Below are 25,285 nucleotides of genomic sequence, written 5' to 3'. Positions count from 1 at the left end.
TTAATTTCCTTAATGACCTCACAGTCTTGTCAAAATAGGTTAATCATATCCAGACAAAAGACTAGCATGATTTGGACATTTAGAAAAAAGTACTTTAATGTGTCAGCTGAATTATTATGCAAATTCATCTGCTTACTTATTAAGTCAAGGTCCAAATTTTATATGACAGTGTTTTTCCCCAAGCTTCTAATTGTTTCTTATTTTCTGTTATTGTTTAATCATCAGGTTGGTTTAACACATATTCTTTTAAAACAACTTTAGAATTGCATGCCTATGTGCATGTTCAGTGATTCAAGACAAGCTAATGGTGCCACACATGTTTTCTGTTATGGTTATGATTTTCTGTGTAGAATGTGTGGAATATATGTATTTCTTCAACTCTTTCTATTCACATTCTCTAAAGTTTATGCCCTCTAACACAAGCTTACACTTCGTACTACCTAAGTAGTGGAGCCAAAACAACAAATTTCCTTATTTCTGTCCATCAGAATCGCCACATTTCACTTGGCAGCAGAACCCATAAATAGGTTAGACTTTGTCATGCCTATATACAGTGGTACACAAAACATCAACTCCCCAATTTCTTTTCATATAATATGCTTCATATAAATAAGAAAGAATAATTATATCTCCTGTGGCCATGATTATTTGACACCCATGTATACATAAAAGAAACATAATTAAAATAGTTCAGAACCATAATTAGATTTTTTTTGAAACCTAAGGTATGCAATCATTAAAACTGTATTTTATGTCAAGTATTTTATTTATAAAACAGTTTATAATTTCTTCAGAGTTTAAATCAATCAAGTTAAAGCCTTTATGTAGGAAAAAAATTGATGACCAAAGTAACAATCCACAGATATTTAAATCCTGAGATATTTGCAATTCTTAGAACAGTTTATTTCATTTTCATCTTGTTAAACAGAGTCAATGATTTATCACAAAGTAATTAAAGTTATTAGATATATTTCTACAAATCTAGAGCTCTTGTGTAGTTTCTAAGGTTTCTACAAATGAAGTTAGTGTGAAGGATGGGAGTAATAAGACAATGGATCTACAAAGAGGTTAACATTATAAGAAACTCAAGAAAACCAGCATTAGGGATTTAGTGATCAGTGACATCGGGATCCGTAAGTTCAAAAATGATTGTTGCCTTGACTGTCTTGCTGACTCATTGCCATTCTTTGTTTTCAGGTTATTCTTCACAGACTATGTCAAATAATAGCATTTGCCATATGAAAAAGTAGAAATGAACCATTTCCCATATTTGGACGTTTTGAAAAAAATACCAAAGGGCTAGGATGCACCACGGCCACAATTTTCCTGTAAAGATTTATTGGTTTCTTGAAATAGGCATGATTTTGGTATCGCACTTTCCCCCTTACACAAATGGGATTGCATTAGACCTGTTCAATACCTTCTCACCTATTGGAATAATAAAGATCGTGAGTACCTGCTAATTTTAGAAGAACCCAGTGCTATTTTCAAAAAATAGGTCAAATAGATTTTTTTAAGACAAATAGATTTTTTTAAGACACCATTTCTCTTGATATAGTATAGTAGGCATATTGTTTAGTGTAAGAAGCATGGGAACAGGAACCTAGCATAGAGCCTGGATCATAGAAAATTTTCAACAGGTTTTAATCTTCTTCCTTGAGAAGTCATTAAAATCAATGACTTAATTATACCATTATGTCATCACATACTAAGAGTACCAAAAATACTAAATCAATCAAGTTTGGTCATTTGACACAGAAAGCTGTAAGAGTTTGAAATGTATTCATTTGAGTGAAATCAGTAACTTTGTAAATTACTATAGGATATTTTCATATGTTCTTAATTTGCCCCAAATGGTTAATTGTTCATATACTATAAAAGAAATAAAATAAATTCTGCTTTCACCATTGCACTGGGAAGTTGCACAGAATGATAAATTGAGGCATTCTTAAGACAAGGGATTAGCAAACTTTTCTGCAAGGGTACAAATAGCAAATTTTGTGGTTTTGCATGCCAAATGGTCTTTGTCACAACCACTGCATTCTGCCCTCACAGTGTAAAGTGAGCCATAGACATTAGGTAAACAAATCGGTAAGGCAGTGTTACACTAAAACTTCATTTACAAACACAGATGGGGGCCAGATTTGTTCCACAAGCCATAATTTGCTGACTCCTGCTCAATACTGTTAATCTATCAATATTCTACCTGGTATCATTTTTGCATCATTTTCTATTTTGCTGATATTTCCTTTCAGCAAGATGAAACTAAGACTTTATGTAGAAGTTTAGAGAACATATTAAAAGAACATTTAGTTGCACAATAAAATTAGGTACAAATTCTAGTCATATTTTTACTATAAAATGTTTAGTAGAAAAATATAGAAGAAGGGAACAAAAGAGTAAGATAACTCAATGTATATCTAATAGTTTGATACCTTACTTATTATTGTTATTTTAAGCCAAATATAATACATTTTCCATTCCCAAAGGTCATAGTTTAAAGCTGCAGTCAGTCAAGAGGTCAAGAGGACATCAAATATTAGTTACCGTTGTCACTAACTGCCAATGAAAAGTGAAGAACAGCATAAAATGGTCACTACAGTAACTATAGTACTGGAGATAACATGAAAAACCAAATAAAATATTTTAAAATTATCTGGTCACTTGCAATAGGATTAAACCCAAGAATAATAAATCACTTACTCTAAATGCAAAATAACTTTTAGATGTTTGAAAAATATGGAGAGAAGAGGAACAATGATATTGCAAAACATTTGCTGAGCCTTCTCCACAAATCATGTTTCAAACTACAGAACTTAAAGACAAATTAAAAGAAGTAAAGGATCATTAGTTGAAGATGGGTAAATACTTTCTTTCCACTCCATTTAAAGGTCTTTGTAAATGTCAACATTAAAACAAACAATTCATATTTTCTAATTAGACAATAGGGTATCTTTTATTAGATTGGGAAGTCAAAGGCAAGAGCAACATATTAGTCATCTCTGTAAGTACAAGATATGAAAAATCTATGTATACTGGTTAAAATAGTAGGTGTTGGGTAAATTATTGTTCAATTATATGTAATTATCAACTAGCCATAATTGAGTATAGAAACCACAGAGTTACCGTTATGTTATTATCCCAAAACATACTCATCCAAACAGCATAGTCCCTGAAAATGTAAAACTCTGTCTTCTGTCACTCAGCAATGTGTTGCAAAGACCAGTTCTTATGAGAAGACTGAACAGTTCAGAGCTGCCCCTCTTAATTAAAACATCTCCATTGCCATGGGTAGGCAGGGATTGAGGAAAACTGCTTTTTAGGATTGAAAGATATCACACAGATATTCCAACAAAATTTCCAAAGGATTGCCTTGCTAGGGAAGATGGGCTCCATTCAAAGTAAGAATTTTACCAATCATATAAAAATGAACAGGAGAAAAGTGTTGGAATTTACCTCTTTTTAAAGAAACACACACACACACATAAAACCAGGCACATTTTTTAAATGTCCAGATGTCTTAGATGTGTTGGGAAATGATTTTTAAAACTCCACAGATAAGAAAAGGCAGAGAGAACAATGAGAAGGTGTTGCAAAGCTGAGAAGTGAGAATACACAGAACTCTCTTGGACTGCCAACTTGATTAGCTCTTCTCTTTTACAGAAAGATGCTTTAGCCATTGATGTGCCAGAGAAGATCTAAAATGCTGTCTGATTTCAGGTCAAAGGTTAAAGAATGAAGCGCCAAGAAGACAAATGCTTACAGAAGAGACCTGCAAACCAAGGCAGTAAAGATAGGTTTTACAGATCTTCAGAACAGAAGATGAAATTCAGTGTGGAATAGATCAAGTCTGCTTTTGAATTTTAAAGCAGATGATGGAACAAGAGGGCATACATAAAAATTAGGGAAAATCTGATTCAAAACAGATGTCAGTCAGCCCTTCATTTCAAAAGGCCATAAATGAGTGTATGGAATATAAAGCAGAAAAAACACTTCAGGTGAAGCATACTGATCTTATTAAAAAGCAATTGTACATCATCCCAAATTTAAGACAGTATAAAAATCTAACAGGCTTCATTGGAGGACTACAACAAAGTTTCTCAAGTTTTGAATGTTAATTAGTTTTTGTTTATTTTTGTCATTCAAACCTACTATTTATAAAGAGAACAACACAAAGGTGTTCAAACATAATAAAGGATGAGAATAAAACCCAGGAAAAAAACAGGTGGACAGGTCTCTGGGTTTTAAATTGGAGTTTTCCACCACACTACTGTTTTGGCATCTCAGCCCACATGGAAAATTTGGTGATTTCCAAGTTATAAACAATCTAGATTCTTTTGAAGACTAGAATTCTATCACATATTATCTTTTATTTCAAAATAAGAATAATATATCCTCCATATTACAAGTTTAACATTATAAAACTTCTGAACAATTTTTCTGTTTTATTTCATGGATCTGAAAATTTGAGTAACTAAATTCCTCTTATTGGCTATAGGAAACTTTAGAACCACATTTATCACTAACTCAAAGCAAGTGGGTAACTTTTTAATATATGCATTTCTGCCCCATGCCTACTCTCTCTCTCTCCATTTTATGTCACTTCCCTACATTTGTTTTTCTTTCTTGGTTTGCAGACAATTTACAACGTTCTAATTGGCTCTATTTATTTATTGTTTTAAAGACTTTTTTTATTTCTCTCCCTTTCACTCTCCCACCCCCAGCTGTCTGCTCTCTGTGTCCATTTGCTGTGTGTTCTGTGACCGCTTCTATCCTTATCAGCGGCACTGGGAATCTGTGTTTCTTTTGATTGCGTCATCTTGTATCAGCTCTCCGTGTGTGGCCCCATTCCTGGGCAGGCTGCACTTTCTTTTGTGCTGGGCAGCTCTCCTTACAGGGCTCACTCCTTGTACGTGGGGCTCCCGACTCAGGGACACCCCACCGTGGCATGGCACTCCTTGTGCGCATCAGCACTGCACATGGGCCAGCGCCACATGGGTCAAGGAGGCCTCGGGTTTGAACTGTGGACTTCCCATGTGGTAGGCGGATGCCCTACCCATTGGGCCAAGTCTGCTTCCCTAATTGGCTCTATTTAACACAGTCTCTTTTTTTCCATTTAAAAAAAATTATTTTTCTTATTGTCTTTTTTAAAAAGATAAATAAATCACATAGAACGTTACATTAAAAAACATGAGGTTCCCATATACCCCATTCCCCACTCCCCCACATCCCCTACCCCCCTCATCCGGTTCTCCCACATCAACATCCCCTTTCATTAGCAAGGCACATTCATTTCATTCATTGCATTTGCTGAGTACACCCTGAAACACTACCATACTGCATGGAACATAGTTACATTGTAGTTCACACTCTTCCCCAGTCCATCCAGTGAATTATGGCAGGATATACAATGTCCTGCATCTGTCCCTGCAATATCATTCAGCTCCAAGTCCTGCAAATGCCCCATATCACATCTCTTCCATTTTTAAATGAATTTTGGAATAAAGAGGAATACAATTAATTACTTGCATCTCTCCTATAGAATTGCACCATATAACATGAAAGCCCTGATCAGTCTTTTAGTTTATCTCATTTCAGATAGTATCTGACTGACACAACATATCGTGAAAATGTAATACATTGGGTTGCCAACATTGCCCACTGTTTCAAATAAAACTAGACAAAGAAATTCAATGTAAAGAAAACAACAAAGCAGCATCAAATCTATAGAATGAATACAAAAACCAGAGATTTCTCTGGAAACAACCCCATTTTATAAAACACCCACCCATACATGGTGCTTCCTTGGAATTCAGTAAACTTGGTCTAGAGTCCCCAGACCAAGGTTCAGCAACGTACCCTGCTTCCAACATCATGGTGCTGAACTCCCGACCCTTGTCAGTATCCACATTCCATGACATTCACCTGATCATTGAGATTGGCGTAGGTACATAGTACACCATTTGTCATGGGTTAAGGGGTAGAAAAGACCTTGCAAGGTCTTTCCCTCTGGGCTGTCAGTTTTCTTCCTTCATTTTTATTCTTCTGGTCCCAGAGACTTTTTTGTAAAACACAAACAGAAAACTTAGCCTACATGGTTCTGTGGTAGCCAGTGAATGTGCACGATTTGTGATTTGATTGCAAGTGTTTGGAGACTGAAGGAAATAAAGGGACAATGAGACTGCATGGATTTTGAAACTGTCATGCATGTATTTCCTGTACCTCTTTCTTAATATTTTTTAAATAGTGAAGACAGTGAAGTTTCTTTTCTTTGACTTCATTCCAGCAAAATGAAAAATATAAATATAGTTTAAGATAGAATATATTTATCTGTTATACATCTATTAATCCAATATTTCAACAATTTTCATAGTTTTTTTATTGCTTGTCAAATTTATCATTTGTTCCTCACTTGAGAGAATGGCAGTGTTTATGAAACATATTCACTTTTTACAAAATTATTGCTGAAAATTAACTAATAAGCCATTCATCAATGGAAATCAGAAAAAATTTTGATGACTGCTTCCAATTCATAATATCCTTAATCTCAAAGGCATAAATTCAACACAAAGAGTAATAACTTCACACATGAGGCAGCACTTTATAGTTCACAGGACACTTTGAGGTAGATTATCTCATTTGATCTTCACAAAAATCCATATTATTTATCTCAAGTTATAGATAAAAGAAGGAGTTCAGAAATATTAAGGACTTGCTGCAAGCCACTGGAGGACTCTGCCAGGTCATTAAGAACTCTGATTCCTGCTAGCATTCTTTGTTCTGCAGCATGCGGGAGGTTAATGCTAATTTCATTAAGTCAAAAGAATTTCAACAAGGTGACTCTGACAAGATACAGTCATTTCTCAACAGACTATGCTTTCTTCATATAAAGATTGTCTTCCTCCTGTTATCTCTTTGACAATAGATTACTAGAACAATGCCAAAGCCATGTTTAGGCAGTAAAGACCTACAAGAGATGCAGGAGTAACAAAGGCCGTCTTGAGTGTGGTGTGCGTTGGGCTGCTGAGTATCAGAGTTACATGGCAGGAATTATTAACAAAGAGGAATTGACAGACGCCGTTATAGTTTGTATCTATCACAGCTCAACTACACCTGTGCTGCCCAATGAAATCATTGAATTCCCTTCAACCTGGCACACAATTAAATCCCACCCCCCCAAAAAGAAAATCCTCAGAAAACCAAGGGACCAATATTGCGATAGTGTAGCAACCAGAGACCTGGTTATAGCATGGATCAGATGTAAGTTATGAAGCCTACCATGGCCCTGAGTTTATTTTCCTCACCAGAGTCAACAATTTATTTCTAAGAGCAAAGGGTCAGGCCACAGTAAAGTTGATATAAAACCAAAGAAAGGGGTTTCTCCTCTGGCATATGTTATACTCCTCCTCAGGAATGGTGGTTTCAACAAACTTGTAAAATTCAACTTCAAAATAAATTAATTCAGAACATAGGAATGTCTTGCTTACCCATCTGTACTTTGCAATAAGCCAAGCTTTTGATGTTATTCCTACTCTCTATGTACCTTGAGCTGCAAGAGAGTGTCATCTTGTTCTTGATAAAAATGGAGAAATTAGTCAATAGGAAATTAAAGCATTTATTCAAAATTAGGTTAATCAGAAAATAGATCAAAATTAAAGAACCAAACTTTACAAATGTCCACGTCTTTCCAAAATTTAACAGTGTTCCTTAAACATGTAATTTTTAAAAAGAGAAGAGGGGGGGAGTGGGAAGGGGGAAAGAAAGAAGGGATTGAGGGAGGACAAAAGGAAGTAAATCTTGATGAGCTGTATTTCCTCTAAATATTTACTAAGCAGTTATTCAAAGAAAAAAGCTTTTAGGGAAATTACCACAGTTCTTCAATCACAAAACTGTAGTATATGTCTCCAGACTATTTATTAATAATTCAGCTATTATCGCTTAATTTGTCTAATGACTTCAAGTGTGAAACTCACAAAACATCGTTTTGATTCATTCTTAGAGTGCTGTCTTGGCAGTCAGTAGAGAGAATTATAAGATTAAGTGGTCTGGCTATATATAAAACAAAGGCAGTAACAAAAATCTCTTAAAGTGCTTGACTGATGTAATGATTTTAAAGATTTGCACACTATTGTTCTTCATTCTTAAGAATGGATTACACTTTTGGAAACTGACTTGCCTGTTTATGTTTCAACCAATCATTCTGGAGTTTGCTGCTGAATATGATAATTTCTATCACATGAACAGCAGGCGCCAAGCATGTGCCTCTTTATTGTAGTTTCTATGGTATAATTGTTGAATGTGTGAGCCAGTAGAGCCCTTGCTGAATGGAGTCTACAATTTAAATCATAAAATTTTTATACACCAGAGAATGCACTGGAGACAACCCAAAGGTGAAATTCAATTTCTGTCCCAATGAGCTATTTGTAATATACCCATGAGGCACAAAAGAAGTTTTAAGAGCAGTGTTTCTCAAAGTGAAGTCTGTGGCTCAACTGCCTCAGAATTACCTTTAGTGAAATGATGTTTGACCTAATCTAAGGGGGAAAAGGAAAGGAGAAATGAGTTTATATGGCTACGAGTCTCTAAAAAAGAGTCTGGAGGCTGTCAGAAGGATTGCCCTTATGCACAACTGAGCAGAGTCTAAGAGACAGATAAAGTAGATACAGCCCCCAGGTATTGGTTCCTTTGAGGGCTAAAGAGGCCCATGGGTGCTATGGTCATGGCAGATGGGGTTAACTGCCATGTCAGATGGCCCTTCTTTGGAGCTGGTGTTTATGCGTGATGAATCTGGACTCAGATGGGATCTCTCTTCATAAGACTTTCATGCTACTGTGCTGGAGTTGTAGTTGGTATCGGGGTTTAAGATATATTTAGGGGATCTGAATCTCTGGACTGACAATGTGATAGCCAGGCCCTGAGCCTCAACAGACTCCAGCACCTACAATCTGATTTATTGGACTCACCTCACTCAGCTAAGATGGAGTTGAAGAAGGACAACCACCACAACATGGAGCCTAGAGTGCCTACAACTGAAAGCGAGAGGATTGCATCCAGTATCCATGTGGAATCTGAGCCTCCTCTTGACATAGAGGTGCAATGGACACAACCAATCCAATGTCCACAGAGAAAAGGTGGCATTGGAGTGGGAAAAGTGGACATGGTGGATAATGGGTATGGGGAATGGCAGGAAGAGACGAGATGTGGAGGCATCTTAGGGACTTGGAGCTGCCCTGGATGGTGCTTCAGGGGCAATCACCGGACATTGTAAATCCTCACAGGGCCCACTGGATGGAATGGGGGAGAGTATGGGCCATGATGTGGACCATTGACCATGAGGTGCAGAGGTGCCCAGAGAAGTACTTACCAAATGCAATGGATGTGTCATGATGATGGGAATGAGTGTTGCTGGGGGGGAGTGGTGGGGTGGGGGTGGTGGGGTTGAAGGGGTCCTCATATGTATTTTTTAATGTAATATTTTTACAAAATCAGTTAAAAAATAAAATTAAAAAAAAATAAAATAAAGTAATATTTCACTTTAAAAATAAATAAATAAATAAATTACTATTTCTCATTATCAGTCAAGCCCTAATGATCCCAGCAAGCTAATGTCCTGCCTCTAAGATATGCATCAAACCTAGTACACACTAAAATTCTTATAAGACCATGTATAGTTTTTATGTAATCAGTTATTAGAGAAACAATAATTTTCCTATTATAATGATGTGGTGTTTTGTGTGTTAATAAAAGACTCTGTCAATCATTAAAAAAAAAAAAGAATTACCTTTAGTGATGAAAAAAGATGTAGATTCCTGGACATCCCTTCATATTTAAGCAATCATAATTTCTAAAGGCAAGTCCCACACATCTGCACAAGCTCACCTGCTAATTTAATGCACCCTAAAAGTTTAAAGTCATTGTTCTAATTTTTTTCTCACTGCTTTGACAAGTTCTTGAGTACACACAAGTTTCAACTGCCAATTAAGTTCTCCTAAATAAAACATATGAAGCATTTTCTTGAAGTTTCTGATTATAGACTTGTGAAATCTGAATGCACAGGGTGTAACAATGCTGGAGAAATGCCCTGCCAGGTTGTCAAGCATCAGAACTTGAATGAAATAGTTTAAATCTTGATGCATCAAGAAAAGTTATGGATAAGGTTTTGCAAAAATATGTTACAACATAAGATATGAATTTAGCTGAGGATTTCTTACTGACATTTCATTCCCCAACTAGATTATAGTGCTGATGACACAGTATTGAGACATGCACATATAACATGTGGGTAGAAGCATATGGTAGAAAAACAGATCCTTCTTTGCCATATCCACACTTGCCACATATGCTGGAACTTATTAAAATTCTGTTGAAGTGGTCAGACTGTTCTTAGTGTGCTTGTTTTTTCTTGGGGAAATACTGCACTCTCAATGAGGAAGCGTTCAGTTACCAAGCTATTCCTGGTTTAAAAATAATTTGCACTCTGACTTGTAAACACTTACAGATATACCACAGAAGTCCCTAAAGCTACCTTGGAAGTAGCCCAAATTTATCTAAATCATATCTTGTCCATGCAAAATAAGTATTGAAACCATTATTCCAGAGAAACTATTGTTCTGAACAAGTTGTTTTCCAAGCTGAAAGTCAAAAGCATATTTAAGGTTGGACATCCAAAGGCATGTCTGGTGAAATTACAGGTGATGCAAGGATTGTAGGCACAATTACCTTTCCCCTCTTCCCACTTGCATAGGCTCTACTGCTTGTCTTAAACTGTTTGTATAAAAGGAGAAAAATGGACTGTAAATCAAGAGCTGAGCCCTAATCTAGTTTCACTATCATGGACTTTCCACCTCACACTAATATATCCTCTAGAGCTGGATTTGGTAAACTCTGATCCTTGGGCCAGTATATCCCACAGCATGTTTTTGTAAATAAACTTTTATCAGAAAGCATTCATCATGCTCATTTGTTTACACATTGGCTATTGCTGCTTTTGTACTACAAAGGCAGAGTTGAGTAGTTGGAAGAGACCAGCTGCAAAGCTGAACATTCTTACTATCTGGCCCTTTACAGGTAAAATTTATCAACCAACCAACCTAGAGAATATTTACAGTTGCTTCAGTAGTAACCATCAACAGAAGTAAGTAGATGCAAAGGTAATGGATGCCCAGATGATGAAGAAGGAAAATTTGCATGAATATTTTTGCAGGAGAAATTGATCGCTTCATCATCAAAAGCAAACATGGTCTATTCTTCTTATCCAAAAGACTTTCTTTCAAAAGAAAGTGTGCACATAAGTGCTGTTTTGGAAAGGAGATTAGTAATGACCAAGATAAAAAATGACTGTGGAAGCACTATATCTCCATATACTATACCTGTTCCTTTGCTGAATATTTGAGCTTGATTAAATATACAACAGTCCACTTAATTTCCCCAGATAAATGCCAATGCTTAATTTCTTCTTGTTTTCTGAAATTCTCTCATTAATTTACTCATGCAACAATTATCTAATAAGTACCTAATATGTATCAGGCCCTATGCTAGGCACTTGTGTGCAACAGTGAACAAGAGGACATGGATCTGCTTTCACAGATAGGCTTGTATTGAAATTTAAAATTAAGAGAAAAATAATCAGAACTATAAATGTCTTTTTCTTCAGGTGAGTTGTGGAATATGCATTGAATAAGTTCATCTGAAACTAAGGAACCTGAAGAAAAAAACGAGTCATCGGTCTATCAAAAGTAATTGTGATATCATTTGAGTGAAATAAGGCAGACACCAAAAGATAAATATTGTATGATCTTTGCTTATATTAAAAACCTAGAATATGCAAATTTTACAGAGACAGATAGTGGACTACAGGTTACAATGAGCTAGGGAAAGGGGAGAGAGAGGCTAGGAGAGGAAGAGAAAGTTCTTGTTTAATGTGTACAGAGTTTCAATTTGAGCTGATGAAAATGTTGAGGTGATGAATGTTGATGACGTGAATATAATTAGCATCACTGAATTATACACTTAAAAGTGATTAAAATGGGAAGTTTTAAGTTTATATTTGTTACCACACTGAAAAATATTTTAGGTACTTTAGATTTTTAAAAAATATAATTGAGAGAATTAGAGAGAATGGGATTACCAAGGTTGCATATTTAGAGTGGAAAGGGGATGGGTCCAGAACAGAATACATCAGTTAGAGCAGGAAAATTCTGCAAAAAAGCTTAAGACATTGTGGCTAGCAGTTAGGAGAAAATTTATTGAGTGTTGGGTCATGGGAGTCAAAAGGAAAGAAAGAGTGTTTCATGAAGAAAAGAATGGTCAATTATATCACAAACTGTTGGAAAAAACTATGATAAAACTTGAAATATGTTCCTTAGATTTACTGTCATTGCCATTTGTGGTAGCAACAGTTGGGGTAAAGGCAGAAGCCATACTGCTGAAGCTTTCAGTAAAGAAAAGGAAGGGAGTAACAAAGGTAGACAACACTTCTCAGAAATTTAGCTATAAAGGAAAAAAGTTAGTGAAAGTAGTAGCTAGAGGGAAATATCACGAAGAAGTTAGATCCTGGAGGAACGTAAAAGGGGCTTCTAGAGTGCTAGCAATATTCTATTTCTTGAACTGATTGATGGTAACATTATCAGTTGTGTTATACCTAACTAAACTGGAATTTAACTTTGTTACTTTTAAAAACAATATTCCCAAATAAAAATGTGAAAATGTTATTTTTTAAAGCAACAAGAGAAAGGTAACAGAATACATCTAATAAAAGATCTATAGAGTTTGTGTGAAGAAAATTATAAATCCTCATTAAAAGACTTTTTAAAAAAATTCACCTTATTTGGAAAGGTATATCATATCTTTGGATAGGAACACCAAGTATCATTAAGATGAAAATCCTCCCCAAATTGATTTGTATAGTAAGTGCATTTCAATCAAAATCAGGTTAGGGCTTTTTTTATGGAATGTAAATAACAAGCTAATTCTAAAATCCATATGACATTACAAAAACCTGGAAACAATAAAAATGTGCCAGAAAAGTTAAAAAATGTTGGGATGGCTTGCCTTGCCTATTATCAAGGCTTAGTATAATGTATCATAAATAGGACAGATAGAATCTGTAAAGATGCATAGATAATACAGATTAACAGAGATAGAAAGCATGGGATTTAGTTTAAGCATAAATAAATGAGTTCTAACTGAGCTGACACTGCAGATCCACAGAGGAAGGATTGACATCAGTACTGGTCCTGGGATAGTTGTTCATATGAAAAGTTAAAAAAGACTAGGATCCTTCCTTCACACTATGCACAGAACTTCAATTCCAAATATATTGTCCTTTTTTTCTCATAAAATAAAAATCTGTAAATGTTTTATTTGACAATATAGGATAGTATTTTAATGAGCTTGGTCTAAGAACAGATTCATTAACAATACAAAACTGCAGCCACAATAGGAAAAGATTAATAAATTCAGTTATATTCAAATTAAGAACTCTTGTTCCTTCAAAAGACACCATGAAGAGAGTAAAAAGACAAGTTGAAAAGTAGAAGAAAACATTTGCAGCATCTGTGAACAACAAGGATTATATTCAGAATATGGAAAGATTCTTATTAATCAATAATAAAAGACAAATAGCTCAAAGTAAAAATAGCAATAGACATAACCAGGCATTTTACAAAAGAGGAAACACAATGTTCATAAATGTGGAAACATGTTCATCCTCATTAGTCATCAGAGGTGCAATTTAAAAGCAGAATGGCAGACAATTTGATGCAAAAATTTAAAGTGAGTCAATATCCAATTTCGCAGGAATGTGGAACAAGAAGAACACTTACCCACAGCTGGTGTGTTTGTAAATTGGTTCAACCACTTTGGAAAATACTTTCCATTTAAAGTTGAACATGTGCATACCCTGCAGTCCTGAAAGTGTACTCCTAAGAGAAAGTATTACATCTAAGTACCAAGGAGACTTGTATGAGAACATGCATAGCACCATGGTTCCTAAAACAGCAACAATCACAAAAGCTTATCAGAGCAAATGCTTACAAAATGGTTTATGCTATTGTTGTTAGATTGTTATGTTGGTGTAAATAGGGCCTTTGAAGCTTTATTATTTAAGGTGTGCCCGAACTGAATGAGGGTGGGCCTTAATCCAATATGTTTGAATTCTTCACAGGCAATAGAAATTGGACACAGAAGAAGCAGCCAAAGGGAGCAGCCAGAAGCTGGAAGTCAAGGGAACCAAGAAGAGAAAGAAGATGCCACCCTGTGCATTGCCAAGACAGAAAAGCCAAAGAAGTCCAGAGAATGCTGGTCAGCCAGAATACTGACCCTGGGAAGAAGCAAGACTCCTAACCTCTGAAACCACAAGCCAATAAATCGCCATTCTTATGCCAGCCCATTCTGTGGTGTTTGTTTTAGCAGCTGGAAGACTGAAACAACTAGGTTCTTAAATATGTTAAGGAAAATATGACACACCTTATGAGGTATGGAATATTCCATGAAAAAAATGTTTTAATCCTTAAACCTTATATGCTCCTTTGAACATTTCAAGGTAGAATTTTTCAAAATCTCTCAACATAAGACAGAGGAGGAGTAAATAGTCACTGATCCTGGATAAAAAGACAATAGACTAACCAAAATAGTCATGAGAGATAAAATTTAAAATCATATTTCTAAATGGATTCGAGAGGTTAGAGAAAATTGAACAAAGTGTTAAAAAAATTGGCACACTTTTTGTCATGCTATGTTGCTATTTACAAACCACCTCAAAAAATATGGGTAGAGATGAAGAAGCCACAGATTGATGGGAAAATAGGTAATTTTTTAATAGAGAAGGCAGAGGGAATTATTAGCTTCACTTTGTAAGTATCCATGAGGGGAAATTTTACTCTCTATTTCCATAAGTCGTGTTTCATTAGTGTGAAAAATATAGGCAAGAGGAAAAGAATATTACAATGGAATGCACTTAAAAATTTACTGATCTTTTTGTTAATTCCATTTAATAAAGACATACAAGGAGATGTGTCATAATAAAAGAATAAATCTTTATGTGGCCATGTATAATGATCAACCTGCCAAAGAGCCAAAGCCCCAAAGGATTTGTATAATATTTAGATGGTATGTATTTTATTCATAGGTGGTAGCTGAACACTTGAAGGAATCAGAATGGGATATAAGGCCTTTTACACTTCAGTTTCCCATCTTTGAACTTATCCAAGTGGAGAATGAGTCATGACAAAATATTTTCACAACCTACTGTACATTCAGTGATCTTTCAACCATGAACTGATGATCTTCTATCATTCTTTGGTGGGCAGGTGCCACCGCCACTAATTAAGCATTTGCTTAAAATCAGCAGGGAGGCTAGAAAGCAAGGTGGTCTGGAGACTGAACAGTCTATTCAGGGCTTGCGGTGGTCCTATCCAGGTTGGCAAGAGAGGCTCCCTGCCAAGTCTGGCTATTAAGCAAAGTACGTCCTACGTGATAAAGAGGGGTTCTTAGCCTGTAGAGCTGTCAGACAGACTCATTCCCCAGCATTCAGCTTGCCAGGCCAAATTTTAAAAATACAGGTGTTTTGATGAACAATCAGCCATTTTGAAAATCTAAGTCCCATAAACTTTAGAACTGACTTCACATATGATACATTGCAATATATTCTAGACAAAATCTATAAGACAGAGGATTCTTAGGATAGGCAAATCAATGGGTAATGCACTCTAGAGGCAGCTGGTTTATACCATATATGGAGTCATAGAGATGGGCCAGAAAATAACAGTCTCAAAATAACACTCTCCATTTATGCAGAATTTCACAATTTAACAAATGAGTTCACTTATGAGGTAGGAAATCTGAATTTCAGGAGCTAATAATTTGTCCATATTCACACAGCTAGTATAGGACGGAGCCAGGATATATTCTAAGCATAAGTTAAAGGCTAGTATTAGAGCCACATCACCACAAGGCCTAAAAATAATAACAGTAATAGTAGTGATGGTGGTTCTCACTTTTATTGAGCATCTATTTAGTTTCCTAAGACTGACAGAATTAAGTTGTACAAACTAGATGGTTTCAAACAAAATAAATTTATTGTCTCACAGTTATGTAAGCTAAAATTCCAAACCCAAACTTTGAGAAGGGTCCTGCTACCTCTGAAGTCTGTAAAGAAGAATCTGTCCCATGCCTTTCTCCTGGCTTCTGGTGGTGCCTGGCGAATCTTGGCATGCCTTTGCTTGCAGCGCTTCAATCACTGCCTCTGTCATCACAAGGCATTCTCCCCCCTGCCCTTATAAAGACACCAGTTGAATTAAGGTCCATCCTCAAACATTTTGACTTCATTTTAATTTATAGTATCTTCAAAGGCTCTATATCTGAATAAGTTCACATTTATATATACAACCAGGAATTAGGACTTAAACATACTTTTTAGGGGACAGAATTCAACCCATAACACCTACTAAATGTAAGACATGGTAGTATGTACTTTATATTGATGAGTTTAAATTTAGAATATTGCATTATATTTAAATGCAGAGAAAGTGCTATCTTTGTTAAATCCTTTGGTTACAGTCACGATTTCTTATCAGTTTTATAAGTTCAAATGCCTATGTTTTGTTCTCTGTAACTGGAGCTGAAATGTACTAATAATATAGATATAGATATGTAACATGTGTGTAGATAGATGACAGTAGGTAGATCGATTGATGGATAGACAGAAATGAGTTTAAATACAAGAACAATATTACAGATTAAGAACTGCTCATTTCACTAAGCTTTTAAAAAAGTTTTCAAGGCCAACATTTAAAACTAATTTTTTTTCTCAGCCATTATTTTAATTTTGTTCTTTACAGAATAAAATTTTAAGTGTAGCTTAGAAGGAAAACAAGGCAAATTTTTTCTCCAAATTAAAGTTGTTATCTGCTTATAAATCATTTTTTGAAAACCACCATAGCTATCTTAAAGGGTTCTATTTAGTAGCATGTTTTCTGTGTTAATAAAGCAGGAGATAGGCAAAAGTAAATTTAGACACTAATTATCCTTAAAGACTTTGTAATTTAGTGACAAGAATAAGAGGCACACAATAAGTAGAAGATAATGGGAACTGACCAAAATTAAATATTTGATTTCTTTGAGTAGTTTCATGTCTCCAAATAGAAAAAAGAAGTATATTTAATATATTAAATATATTACAATATATTAAAATTAACATTTCATCAATAGTAGTCCTTGAAATCCTCTGTCTTTAAGGCATCAAAATCAATTTCAAGTGGTTTAAAATTATAGCATAGGACTGGTGGCATTTCCACTCTCACTGACTTATTTCAACACAAATTATTGCATTGGTCCTTGTCCCCAATGGAACATTTTTCATTCTGGTATTTTTTCATTCAATACATGAGCCAGCAAGTATGTGTTTAAACGCAGAGTTAAACTAAAATCTTCACCTTTAAGCACATTTGAAAATTTGAGAACCTCAAATCATTAGTGCACATGAATACGTCCCTTCCTCATTTTACCCATCCCAACCTCACTCCCTTCTGATGAAACATACACACGTACACACACTCACACACATCACACACTCTGAATGAGTTATTCTGACATATAACAACCTGATCTCATATCCATTATTTTCATGCCCACTTTTAGTTTAACCTAAACCAGCACATTTTCCTGATAAATAGAATAGAAGTACTGGTAGTTTAGTATGAATGCTTTAACATGGTCCCATAGGCTAGAGAAGCAGGGGAAATTATATGATGCAGATTTCTAATTTCCTTTTAGCTCAGAAATCTTATCATGCAATAAGAAGGGGCATAGTAAAATTCCAAATAAAGAGACCACTTGCTGTATAGCTCTATAAACTGTACACTGGTGTTACGGATGCCAAAACACAGTTAGAAAGATTAGCTTGCAGCTCCATCCCCGCTGAGGAAGTTCCCCAAAGGATGAAAGAGCCCTCAAACAAAGTGAGATGCTTTAGCTGATCAAGCCCTATTTGGTCACTTTCATCTTTGCGATGCATGGAAAAGGAACCCCTTTCCTGCCAGCTCTTGGCTCTGTGTCCAAGGAGAGACATAAAGGGAGGCAAGGCAAGGCCAGTACAAAAGGGGAAATGGTTAAAGGCAGCAGCCCGCTCCAAAGAAACAAAGATTCTGGCAGGAGATGTTAACAACGAAGACGCTTGTGCCTCCACGGTAAATAGAATGGCAATGGCCTAATAATAAACCTGAAAGACAGAAGTGAGGATGGCTGCATGTAAAGTGGGGAAAACCCTCCAATTACCACTCTAGACAGCCCTATTAATCCTTAGGAGCACTCCTGACAAAAAGTCTATTCAATTTTCCTTCGATGTGTTCTGTCTAATGGGAGAAGTATTATGTCTGACACTGAGGGTAATTACTTCATGAGAATTTCACATACAGAGAAGTAAAGTCTTTAATTTTCTGCAGGTGTCTTGGACACATTCTGCATAATTCTTTGCCTCAAAATGAGGTGCACATTCCTCATTTGCAGAGCTGTTTTCAGATTGGGAGGGTTTGCATTTGAGGACTGAGTAAAAGTCATTTATCTCACCCATTATGGAAAGTAGCACATAGCATTTGCTCCCATCTGCACATTACAAGTAAAGCAAATCATGAATGATACACATCACCAGTGAGCAAAGGTAAATATATATGTAAAAGGGATGGTGTGTTTTTGTGTGTGTGTGCATGTATATAAAATCTTGTTATAACACTTCCCTGGGCCACAACCATTAGCAGCAGATAAGTAGTTAGGAGCCTTTCTATATGTATAGTTATGAGAATTCCAATAAGACTATAACCTCGCAGGAAGGCACTTAACAACTGTTTACCCCTGCCAATTCATGGAACTTGCAAACAATTGAAACTGTACAAGAAAGAGAATAAATGGTGAGGACAGTATTTAAAGCTGCTTCATTTCTGGAAATAATTAAACACATAACTTGGTGATTTTTCTAAAGACTCAAGTCAAACATAAACGGATTAAATTTTTTGCTAAAATACTCCCGTTTGTATAGCAAAGGGAGTATCACATGACAGCAGAGATAGAGCAAAATGATGTTTTATGAAACAGCTTGGTAAAATCTGCAAACACGAAAAAAATATTTTGTTTCTCAATGGCAAAAAAGTCAAGCGTACAGAAATAGACTATCTATATAGCAAATTACACTCAACATAATGGAGAAATGAAAAAAGCATTCCTAGAGCTGATGCTTTTACTGCTGAGACATTGTAATATAATAGAATAATAAAATGATCTTATTTCTACTAGAGAGTAGAATAAATGAACAAGGTCATAGCATTTGGTATATGTTCTTTATTATCCTATGTCTTCCTTTTTTTTTTAAGATTTATTTATTTCTCTCTCCTTAACTCCCCTCCCCCATCCCGGTTGTCTGTGCTCGGTGTCTATTTGCTTCGTGTTCTTCTTTGTTCACTTCTGTTGTTGTCAGCAGCACAGGAATCTGTGTTTCTTCTTGTTGTGTCATCTTGTTGTATCAGCTCTCTGTGTGTGCAGCACCATTTCTGGGCAGGCTGCACTTTCTTTCACGCTGGGTGGCTCTCCTTACGAGGTGCACTACTTGCACGTGGGGATCCCCTATGCAGGGAACACCCCTGCGTGACACAGCACTCCCTGTGTGCATCAGTACTGCTCATGGGCCAGCTCCACACAGGTCAAGGAGGCCCGGGGTTTGAACCACGGACCTCCCATGTGGTAGACAGACACCCTCACCACTGAGCCAAGTCCGCTTCCCTTAAAAGTCTTCAAAATTAACCAGGAAAATATGGTACTTAAGACATCTCAGTATAGCTCATGGAAAGCTAGATGGCTGGAACAATTTATTTCTAAATTGTTTTCATCTATAAAATGCTATGATTTTGTATTACAAAAGCTATGCCTACACTGGGCAATAGGATTGTTTCCAATGTACCCTTTCCACCAGCACCATCTACTGCCCAGGGACTCTTAAGCAGCCCAAACAAATTGCTCAGGATTTTTTTTTCTTGTCCAGGTATCTTAAATATTTTGGAACATTTGGATTGAGTTCAGAACAGTCCCCCTCCCAAAAAACAATCATGTCTAATATGAATTTTTATTACAATTAAAATCATAAAAAATTAATATCTCCTTGAGAGTAAGTTGTTGATTTTCACTTTGATAGAATATGAAACTTTAACAAATTATTCTTTTCAAAAGACTAAGGCATTCATTCATAGAGAGGTTAAGCATGCACTTATGTCCTTCCCCTTCCTCTCTCACCATAAAAATCCTAGAACATGGCAGCAATCAGTGCTTCCAGCAAGTGCAAAGAACATGCTATTCTGGGTTCCCATTAATTCCCAGTTTACCCAGACAGATGAGGACATCCATCAAGACTTCAAGTCATAAAATCACTGGCATCCTGTGAAACTTCCCCAAAAATCTATTGAGCCTGAATGGACTTTTAGAAACTGGCCTAGAAAAAATTCTGTAACAGAAGTGTTATATGCAATACATACTTTAGCTAATCTATAACTCATTAAGCATAAACTTGCTAATGCCCAGTTACTCTGTATGTTCACAGTTAATCACTAAAATTGGTCTTATTTCTAAATAAAAATGCTAATGGCAAAGGTGAAGAAGCTACATGTTATCTAATGTTCCTCTCTGTTTACAAAAAAAATACTACCAATGTCCTGTGCTTCTCTTTCTTTCAGAAAAGTAAAGGAAAATCTTATCAGATCATTTTTCACAGAAAGGATATAATAAAGATCTTTAAAACACCTGTTTGTATTAGATCCAAATTTCTCTCTTGTCATGGCCATCAAATGGCCATGTTGTGTTATTCCCTGTAATTCTTTTTTTGTTTATTTTCTTTTCATTTCTAATTTTAATTTTTAAAGAAGCTTTAGATTACATAAATGTTACATAAAAAACATAGGGCATTCCCATATGCCCACCACCTCCCCCTCCCAAACCCTTCTACATCAACAACAACCCTCTTTAATGTGGCACATTTCCATTGCCCCATAGTAATGGAAGGAAATGTAGCACTGATGTGGAGAAAGTGGCCATGGTAGCTGCTGAGGGTAGGGAGTGGGAAGAAGAGATGTAATGTGTGGGCATTTTCAGGACTTGGAGTTGTCCTGGGTGGTACTGCAGAGACAGTTACTGGATATTGTATGTCCTCCCATGGCCCACTGGGTGGACTGGGGGAGAGTGTAAACTATAATGTGGACCATTGACCATGTGGTGCAGCAGTGCTCAGAGATGTATTCACCAAGTGCAATGAATGCCCCATGATGATGTAGGAGGTTGTTGTTATGGGAGGAGTGGGGTGAGGGGGGTGGAGAGTATACAAGGACCTCATATTTTTTAAATGTAACATTAAAATAAATAAGTAAATAAAATGTGGCACATTTGCCAAAATTAATGAGTGCATATTGAAGCATTGCTACCAACCTTGGACTATAGTTTATGTTATAGTTTACACTCTAGCCTAGATAATTTTGTAGGTTATGACAAATCATATAATGACCTGTATCCATCATTGCAATGTCATGCAGGACAATTCCAATGTCATTCTGAAAAATACGTTAACTTCCAAATTAGATCAATGTTAGTAAAAACTATCTATTACCAGTTAAATGCAAATCTTAAAGATAATTCATCAAAAAATATTCAAAGTAGAATAACTTTCACTAATATCCATAATACACACTGTTTTTTGCAGAAGATATTTTTCAAATACCCAAACCTCTGACAATTCAGAACAGATTCAGGAAAGAACATTACTTCTTACTGAAGAATTAGTTCCAAACGAATATAGATGATGGAACAAGAAAGTATGCATGGGAAATAAAATTTGAACCAGATGACAGGAAGGCTATATGAAGAATTAAGTATACATAGATGATCTAGCCAAAGAAAGTTATTCCAGTAAAACACTGAGACCATTCAAGAGATGGTCAAGGAAAAGGATGACGTGAAATAGCTTGACCAATAAGTGGTCATCATTGCGCAAAAAGTATTTTTAAAATGTACTATTTGTGATATAATTTCTACTAAAATATGCTGGCCTTTTGGGTCTCTGGCAAGAAATGAATACAGTGCATGCCTTATTCATCCTCATTTGCATGTAGTAATTTTTATAAATGTTAACAGGCTAGGATTTGAATTTAAAGGTTGGGAGTACTCTGACATGTTTAAAGCGAAAGCTTTATGGCAGCTGCACTGTTCATGGGTTTATGACAAGAGTATGAATGCATGGATGAAGGTTTGGAATATAGTATGTGTTATGTAATACAGAGAAAAATGTATTTATTAACTCCCAGATTATTTTTCTATCTCTGAACTGATTTATGTTTAGTATCTTTAAGTTCTAATACATGCAGAGAATTTGTAGTCAATCTCCTTATTTATTTTAACTTCAATCTTCCTTGCAGCAGTTGTGTATGCTTTGAATTTCTCAAGCAATTATAACAACAGCATGGATTAGGATCTCAAAATTGAAGTTATGAAATTTCAACAGTTTACAAAAGCCAGATTTAAGGTTCAAGGAGATAAATTTGTACAAAAGATTTTTGACACTTCAATTTCTAATTCTAGTCAATGCAGCACAAAGCTGAGTCTTACAGACTATTTCAGAACTGTCAGCTATAACTACAAATTTAAAAAAAAAAAGTCTAAATTAAAGTAATCCTTTTCAAGACCTGAGAGCAATTATAGGCCAACATCGGACACCACCTATGAATTTGAGGTTCTGTGCTTTATTAAGAGGCTTGTATTGCCACTTTTGGTGCCTTTGGGAACGAATGGGCATGATACCAGTACTTAGAGTGGCAGCTGTCCATAAAAAACAGAAGGGCAACAATCTTCAGATGCATCACAAAATAAAAATGAAAAACATCCAATAATTACTGCATTAACCGTGCCTGCTTCATTACTTCCTCTCTTCCCTTAGACATGAAAGCAGATGGTATATGCTGATCTGTGAGCCAGTTCAGTAACAGTATTATTGTGTCTTTCCAAAGATGGGTTGCAGTATATCTTGTTACCTTCTAGAAGTTTGGATAGTGCATATCTATGATAAACTCTTTTTCTATGTTTTTTTACATTAAAAAATTTTTTTTTATTTATTTTTAGTTACCCTGCCTCTCCCCCTCCCCCTCCCTGCTTCTTTTGCTGTCTGTGTCCATTTGCTATGTGATCTTCTATATCTATTTCTCTTTTTTGTCTTCTCTTCTCATTTTCTCCTCTAGGATTCACCAGGATTCGCTCCTGGGGACCTCTGATGTGGAGAGTGTTTTCCTGTCAACTGTGCTACCTCAGTTCTTGGTCTCCGCTGCACTTCACCTTGATTCTCCCCTTGTCTCCCTTTTGTTGTGTCATCATCTTGCAGCGTGACTCACTTGCACAGGCACTGGCTCACCCCAAGGGCACTCACGTGGTCACTCAGCTCACCACACGGGCACTCGGCTCATTGTGTGGGCGCTCGGCTCACCATGTGGACACTTGGCTCACTACATGGGCACCCAATGTACAGACACACTTTCTCTTTTTTTTCATCCAGGGATTGAACCCAGGTCCTCCCATATGGAAGGTGGAGGCCTAATCATTTGAGCCACATCCACTTCTCTATGATAAACTTTTTAATGAGGGAATTTTAAACATGATTTCCATTCTGTTTAGCTTTGTATGTGAAATAAGGTTCATATACATATATAATAAAGTTCCTATATGAAAGTTAAAAAAAAAGCCCTAATCTACGGGCTTCATATTTGGTATTAATAACTAATTCAATCCTCAGAATTCTATAGGTTTGCTTCCTATTTTTATCTCTATATGCATGAGGAGGCTACATAAACTTGCCATATTCACAGACAGTAAGTAGCAGAACTAAAATCCAAAACCAGCTCCAAAATAATTTCACTTCACTGTTACTCTGTATTATTTTTCTATACCTAATACATCCATAAACATTCTACTCTAATTCCTAACATGATTTGGGAAGATATTATTGATTGATATGTAGGTATCTACATCTGTAGATTTTTATTGAAATATTATTTGTCTTGAGTTAGTTGATTTGCCTGATACTCTCTCTCTATTAAATAAAAATAATCACTTTAAAAAATATTTTCCTTACTAGACCCAAATGAATAAAGTATGCTCTGATTACCCACAAAACAATTCTCTTTAAATTCATATATACAACTGAGCGAATGAATGAATTTATGTGTATGTGTGTATGTGTACTTACCTCTCTAGCTAGAATTAGAAGTGCTTTAGAAACAAACTAATCTGATACTTATATCCTCCGCCACAACTATGCAGCAAATTTGTAACATTTTACAGTACTATCTTGAAGGTCATTTTATTGCCAGGCATTACTACTTAGTACTATTTAATTATTATTTAATTTTTAACTCTCTGATATTCAATAATATTTTTCATTTATGTAGATTTTTTAAAATTTAAAACTAACATGTATAATATGCATTGCCCAGTCAAAATATTAAATTAAAAGGTAAAATTAAAATAAAATAATTTCCAGATATTCCAAAGACAAAACTTCTTCATGATTATTCCATATCTGTATACTCTCTGTATAATTGAATAGTTACACTTTTAATTAACTTGCACTCTACTGGAAATCTATTTTAAAAGAAAACTTTTCATAAATAGAAGGTGGCCATAAAATATTTGCTTTGTAACCCAAATGCTTTCATTAAATTCTCATAGGATATTTTCATATATTTTAAGAACTGCTTCTGAGAACTGCTTTCTCATTGTAAAAAAGAAATGATTGGTGAGCAGATGTAGTTTGTGGTTGGGTACCTGTTTCCCATGTACCAGGTCCTGGGTTCATCTTTGGTACCACCTAAAAATAAACAAGCAAGCAAACAAATGAAAAAAATCACCTCTCATAGGGGAATGGATGTAGGTCAGTGGTTGGCACCTGCTTCAATTATAAAAGGTCCTAGATTCTATCCCCAGTACCTCCTGAAAAAAAAAAAAAATGATCAGGGTTAGAGCATGATATAATTCATATGTAAAATAAGGTTGTTCAAATAACTTTTATGGTACACTGCATAAAGATTTTTGTTCCCTCTAAATTTTTTAATTTTTTCTTTTGGGTCAAATCAAACACATAGAAACAAGTATTTGTGGCACCTTGTACAATTGCACTTCACCATTATTTAACATTATCCACTGAAGAAATTTTAAAAAATGAATTATCTTTATGCTATCATATCAAATTATTTAGCATATAGTTTAGGATACTATC

Source organism: Dasypus novemcinctus, chromosome 1 (assembly GCF_030445035.2).
Source record: "Dasypus novemcinctus isolate mDasNov1 chromosome 1, mDasNov1.1.hap2, whole genome shotgun sequence".
NCBI lineage: Eukaryota > Metazoa > Chordata > Mammalia > Cingulata > Dasypodidae > Dasypus > Dasypus novemcinctus.
The sequence above is the reverse complement of the archived record's forward strand: the minus strand, read 5'-3'. Positions refer to the sequence as shown.